General features: G+C 44.5%; 1 pseudogene; it reads right to left on the reverse strand.

Moving 5' to 3' along the window:
• Positions 1 to 437: 437 nt before the first annotated feature.
• Positions 438 to 6,665, reverse strand: LOC139551884 (guanine nucleotide exchange factor DBS-like; annotated as a pseudogene).
• Between the last annotated feature and the right edge of the window lie 369 nt (positions 6,666 to 7,034).

A 7,034-nucleotide genomic window follows, 5' to 3' on the forward strand; every position in this document is an offset into this window, starting at 1 on the left:
TCAGATCCTGTCATTTGATTGATGGCTGGTCTGTCTCTGGCAGCAAGTTTAAGGTTGATTGATGGCTGGTCTGTCTCTGGCAGCAAGTTTAAGGTTGATTGATGGCTGGTCTGTCTCCGCCAGCAGGTTTAAGGTTGATTGATGACTGGTCTGTCTCTGGCAGCAGGTTTAAGGTTGATTGATGACTGGTCTGTCTCCGGCAGCAGGTTTAAGGTTGATTGATGACTGGTCTGTCTCTGGCAGCAGGTTTAAGGTTGATTGATGACTGGTCTGTCTCCGGCAGCAGGTTTAAGGTTGATTGATGACTGGTCTGTCTCCGGCAGCAGGTTTAAGGCCTCTAGAGACTGCAGGCAATATGAACATGGATGGGAATGATAGCAGCACGACGACAGTTGTGTCTTTGTGTACGGACTGAGGATGGATGGCACATGGTTCATTCAGAGAGAGCTGAGCTTCCTGGTTGTCTCATTACCTGAAAGAGTAAGCAAAACATATAGGTTGTAAGATTATTGCGCAGGGATGAGGACATCTTATTCATCCATGCTAATATAACAGGAACAGTGATCTTTAGTAGTGGTTCATGGGGAACCCCTCACCTCCCTTCCTGCATGAGTGGTCTTGGCCACTCTCTCCCAGAATCCTGTGGAGGTTATCAGCTGAGACCCGCTCCTCATCACAACGACTGACATTCCTCACACCTGCAGAGAGAGAACCAGGAGTACTAGAGTAACAACAATTAACAGTAAGCGTGGTAGTGATATTAGTACTGGGCCTTCTCACTTCCCTACAGTGTCCTGATGCAGCAGCTGGATGACATCACCGCACTTAATGATGAGGTCAGCTGTACTACACACACTACTTTCTCCCAGGGCCCTGCGAGAGGAATGCATGTGACCTTAAGACCTGTAATAAACACAGATTGACAATAGCATCATATTTTACACAGTGCACTGTCTGACATTATTGACAATTACTTCCGCAACTGTTTTACAGAACAACAACACTCCAATGACGTTGAGACTGGCTCACCAGTGGAGTAGTGTGGTCATCCTCGTCAGACTCTGACAGGTTGGACAAGCCAGTGGTGCTCCAGGCCTACGGACCCCTCAAAGATGTCCACTGAGTGGGAGGTGTCAGGCCAACCTACGTTTGACAGAGAGAACCTCTAAAATACAACCACCTCACACGGCAAAGGCCTCACTACTTACTATACATATCCACCTAAATGTCACTTATACTAGACACTTACAAAACAATTCATATAGAATACCTTTCCACTGACTACACAAACTAAATTCCACAGTAACATGCTAGAGTTTCCAGTGGAAACCTCACGAACAGGCCCATCTTATAGACATAGAGTATGCTCTACTACTAAAGTGAGTTGGTGTGACAAAATGGCTGCTGTTTCCCACGCTGGCTCACTGCGTCGGTTATTGTGCCAGGGCTGGGGGGAGAAGACCCCGGGGTCTGTGAGGACGGGGCTGGTGCGTCCTAACGGTGCGGCCTCCTCCGTACTTAGGGACTGGTCTGGGATATTACTGTGAGGAAGGACATCAAAACAATCTGAGGAGCCAGCGATCTGCCCGGGACTCCTTGACATGCACACCATCGTACGAGTCGGACTGTCTCGAGTTACAAAGGAACGGGCAGAAAAAGAATATCCACATGGTCACAGGTTTGGCCTCAGACACCTTATCCTCTAGATCCACCAAACTCAACCCTGGACCTCCAAGCCAGTTTCACTGCTTTGTTTCATTGTTCCCCTCTAATCAGGGACTGATTTAGACCTGGAATACCAGATGTGTGCAATTAATTATCAGGTAGAACAGAAAACCAGCAGGCTCTGGACCTCGTAGGGTCAGAGTTCAATATCCCTGCTCTAGATCACACCACAGAAACAATCCTGACATCACAGTCAGTAAGTTGAAGATGAGTTGAAACCAAGTTATGATGGAAATCCACAGCAAACAAACCCACATGCTACGACCAATTACATTTAAAAAAATGTCCATGAAATCTGAATAGTCTCTTTGTTCACTATGCAAATTGTAAAATGGAGAGATGAGAGGACATGAGAGGACATGCAAAGAGCATCACCTGTCAGTAGATGGAGGAGAAAGAGGAGTCTTCTCTAAGATTTGAATAGGGGGAATGTCTTCGGAGAGAGAGGGGGAGAGGGAAAGGGAGGGGGGGCAGAGGGCAGATAAAAGGGACTTTAAAACTCCAGGTAGTTTAACCAAACTACTAGCATGCAGACAGCATGCAGACAGACACCACAATAGAGGACATGGGGAACAAATACCCAACATGGAAGCTGACAGACAAGTAGATCCAAAGTAGAAACCTTGGTTGGTGAGTATTTTCCTGATCTCTGTGAGCCAGGCAATCTTGATCTGGACTGTCGGGGCCCCAGGAACACAATCACAGGGAACAGTACTGTGTGCGTCAGTGAGTCAAGAAGACCAGACAGAGACCACTCTGTCACTTGCCAAAACCCAGACTAGACAGAGCGCAAAATAATCAAAATCAAATGATCACTGATCTGGCCCTCACCTGATCAACATACACCTCCTCTCTGCCACTGTACCAGAGCTCAAACTTTTCCACATCTCATTTGACGTTCTCTGTGATCCCAACAGCACTCATCTGCAGAGAAAACACAATTAACCATTGAAAGCGTAATGATTGTCCCTCAATAAAATTGAACATGTGGGTTCATATGATAAGAGCAGCAGTACTAGTAGTGCCCTCCCAGCGTTACCTTCAGGCAGCGCTCGAAGCTGTAGAAGGGGGTGCGGTCTTCCCCATGCTCCTCATGGCGCTTGCAGAAGAGCAGAGCGTGCTCATGCAGGAAGAGGTGCCTCTGCATGGGCTTGAAGTGGGTCAGCTCCTTCATCCGCGTGGGGCCCCTCTTATGGCTGATCCACACACTGAAGGAACCCTGCAGCAGCACCCGCCACAGGTCACTCAGCTCGTCCTGGGTACGCAGCCAGACACAACACAACCCAGCATGGTGGGATATGGTAGGACACAATTATTACAAAATTCACTTTGCAATAATTAGGAAAAATTATTCTTTCTCGCTAAGTCACTCATATGGTCTCTCACTCACACTCTTTACCTCATACCCTGTGATGGTGATCTGGTACACTGAGTATTTGACAGACTTGAGGAGATCCAACATGGCCTCTAGTGCCCCCTGCAGCTCAAATATATACTCACTGTCCACGCTGTGCTTCTACAGCTCCTGCTGGGAAAGACAGGAGCCCAGAGGTCCAATGTGTTACAACAGCAATGTCACAATGTTAAAACTCATACATGAACCATCTAAGTCAAGATGTTGTTGGCTGAGCCCAAGCCCTACTGTACCTTCAGTAGCAGCTGGTACTTAGTCAGCCTCTGGACTGGCTTTAGGAGGTATGAGTTCAACCCCAGTTTGTGATCCAGCTTTTTCTCACACTCCTACAAAGGATGGAGACGGAAACAGTGGCGACCCATGCCTGTTTTGTATGTTAATTTGGCATTAATACGTGTCACATATCAGTTTGCAAACAATGTAAAAAATATATAAAATCATTGAGTTAATAAAGCTGCATACAAACATGGTCTCTTTTTTGCTTTCTTAAGGCAGCTCCAAAATGCAGGTGTTTAAGCCTAGATCAGTGCTTTCTATGGTGGTGGGGCAGCCAGCGGAAAATACGGCACGTAGGGGTTGGTAATGTTCTCTAGTTGCGCCGTGATTGGCTCAGTGTTCTGTCACTCATGGGGACACTACGTCACCACAAAATCGACAGAGAGAGCTCGAAAATTCAAGCCCCTTGGGTGCTGCCATAGAGTTACATTAGAAGTGCCCATCCAAGAAGGCTCAAAGTCATTGGCCACAGATAAAATGACGTCAAATCACGTTATATATACCGTAGCTTTGATTGGACTGATCATGTCAACATCTTACTTTCAAAATCTTAGCTAGCAGTCATCATCATGAATCAAGTCGACAATCTACTGCAAATCCTTTTTAATCCTTGTCATATGAAGAAAAATTATAGATAAAACGTATTGGTGCTCATCAGCCATTGGACATAAACATTAGACAACAAGTTGGACATTTTAAATTCAACAATGAGTGGTTTGGAAGGAATCAGTGGCTAACTGCAAGCGTTGCAAAGCAATCACTAGCCTGCTATTAAGTGTTGTGGGTGTGTGGTCCAAGTCTGGGTTTAAAGGTCTCTTTTCCAAGCTTAAAAGGATAAACATTCAACACCATGGGCCAGAAAAGTTTGAATACATTGGCCATGCAGTCAATCCAGAATGACTTCTGTCGTGTTAAAAACAACTGGAAAGTTGGAACTTGGAAATCTCAGACTTCAGTGAGTTCAAGACAACTAGGAATTCAGAAAAAAATTATCTCCATCTGGGAAAATAAGTTTTGAACGGTCATCCAACTCGGAATTCCAAGTCGGAAACTCTGGCCTCTTTCTAGAGCTCCGACCTGAAGACCACTGACGTCATGATTCAACCTTGTTCTTTTCAGAGTTCCCAGTTGTATTGAAAGCACCATAAATTCAGAGAATGACAGACTTTGATGACAAAGATTGATGGCAAAATTTGCCCACAAGGACTGCCGTGCCACCTTCCTGTTCAAGTGAGCACAACAAGATGAGTCCAAAAATGGCTGCATAAATGATGTAATATGCCAGGAAGATATGTATACTGTAGCTAAGAAAGTAATACAAAGTGTATGTTGTGTAGTAAGCTGTTAGTAGCCCATGTGCCTCACTCTAATCATTTGGTCCCTTTCCCCCTCATAATTTAGCCTACTGTCCTGACTTGGTGGTGCACATGTAGCCTATAGCCTGTTTAGAGAAATGTAATCATTGAAAATTGTAGGAGCTTTCATTGTCTGCTCATATGCCATTTATTTATCCTACGGTTCTGACTTGGTATACAGGGAGAATACTGTAAGAATGGCCCATGTTCTGAATTCTGTCGCTGTACATTTAAAAAGTGCTGAACAAATAGTTATATTGACTACGTCCGTCCTAGCTCGCTCATTAATGTCTTAATCGAAAATATGGATTGCCTCTTCTCCGCTTGTCATCCTCTTATGCCATAGTTTGTACATCTCAATTGTCAATAGAAACAACATTTGTTTAAGGAAGTCAGCCATATCAGCTATGTTTTTTAAAAGGCAGTAAATGAGGCTGAATGAACTATTTCGCTGCCAGACAGAGCTCCGCTGATAACCAGGTGTAGCAGCGGTAATGATTCACTCCATGGTGCTGAAAAGAAAGCTCTGCTTTTGGGACAGCTTTATGTAGACCCTAACAGTTTGTGGGCACCATTTGTTACCGTTATAGTGCAATTCATGTATTTGTTTGTGTTGTGTTGTGGCTTTGCTGGCATGCCCCACCAAGATTTACATGCTAAAATCGCCACTGGACGGAAATATTGAAGAAATGTCTCAAATTTATCCAGAAGACACACATTTGTCAAAACTATAACTTCAAATAAAAAATAAATCAACGTTTTATCAATAGATGAAAGGGTATTTAAAAGCAGAAAGTAAGTAGAAGTGCATCTCTGGTCAATAAAAAAGCTTGACAGTGCACTTAGCGAGAGTACCTGGATGAATGGCCAAGCAGAACACTGTCTCCATAGCAACTCACAGTGTGGCTTGTTCTGACAGTAGCGCTCGTACACCTGAAACTTTTCTTTCTGAAACGACAGAGAAATATCAATAGAATGTCTGTAGATGGTTACAGTGGTCTCTGACTGATGACCTCATACCACATGCTGACAGTAGGTCAGAGAGGGGTGATCACAAGCTTGCTCACCCGTTGTAGAAAGCAGGCTCCAACCCTCTGAGGAGTTTCCAGGCACTCCTCCAAGTCCTGGAGGAAGGTCCTGCAGAGAGGAGGAGGGGCGGACATGGCAGGCTTAACTTCAATCAATACACTATTCACTCTGTAAAAAATGAGTCAGAGCTTCTGCTCATCAGTGCCTCGGTGTGTGTGTGTGTGTGATAGAGACAGAGAAAGAAAGAGTATATCTGTGTGATTGTGTTTACATCCTTGTCTGCTGTGGAATTTGTAGATCTCTGGCATATTTCCAAAGAGAACAGGGTTATCCATCTCCGCTCTATAACCCTAGAGAAATGGAGACTTTTTTTATCCTGTACCCTTTGGGATGGTTTATGTGTCTGTGCAACTGTCAAATGAAACACCTTACCAACAAGAGAGAGAGCAGCTCCTCAACATAGATCCTCTCTGTCTCAATAAGCTCTTTCATTATGTGTCTGAAGACACAGAGCACAGTCAGCAAGATGCACAGAGAGAAAGAGCAAGACAGAGAGAGACAGAGAAGCACCAGTAAGGGGAATTGCTTTATTAAATTAAATGATGTGACCCTGATGAAACATTCTAGGCAGATAACAGACAGATAAACAGGTGTTGAAACCAAACTGGAGTTGGACAGTACATGCAGACTGATGTTGAGTGGGGTGTGGTGCTGTTTCACCGTTTCAGCTGGACTGGGCTCTCCTCTCCCCTCTGGCTGTAGGAGAGACAGCCGCGGTTCTCCTCATGATCATGCAGCACCTCTATCTGGAGAGGAGAGACCGGAGAGGACACAAGTATTGTGTCAGCATGGAGTTTAGTCAACATGACAAGCTGATGAATGATAAACTTCTCTAGAGCACACAGACCATGTGGAGGACAGACAAGAATATGTTATACCACACTGGAAAAAATGCTAATACTATTCACATCAAAATCAAATCAAATCAAATGTATCTGTCACATACACATGGTTAGCAGATGTTAACAAGTGACATCAATAAGGGATTATAGCTTTCACCTGGATTCACCTGGTCAGTCTATGAAACAGAAATAGCAGGCAATCCTAATGTTTTGTACACTCAGTGTTGTTATTTTTGCTATAAATCAGCGTATAACAAAACGACATCCTCTTTCCTCCATAGTTTATTAACCAGCAGCATATATTACAGTGGGCTGCACTGCTGTGAAACACCT

The sequence above is a fragment of the Salvelinus alpinus genome, chromosome 24 (genome assembly GCF_045679555.1).
Source record: "Salvelinus alpinus chromosome 24, SLU_Salpinus.1, whole genome shotgun sequence".
Classification (NCBI taxonomy): Eukaryota; Metazoa; Chordata; class Actinopteri; order Salmoniformes; family Salmonidae; genus Salvelinus; species Salvelinus alpinus.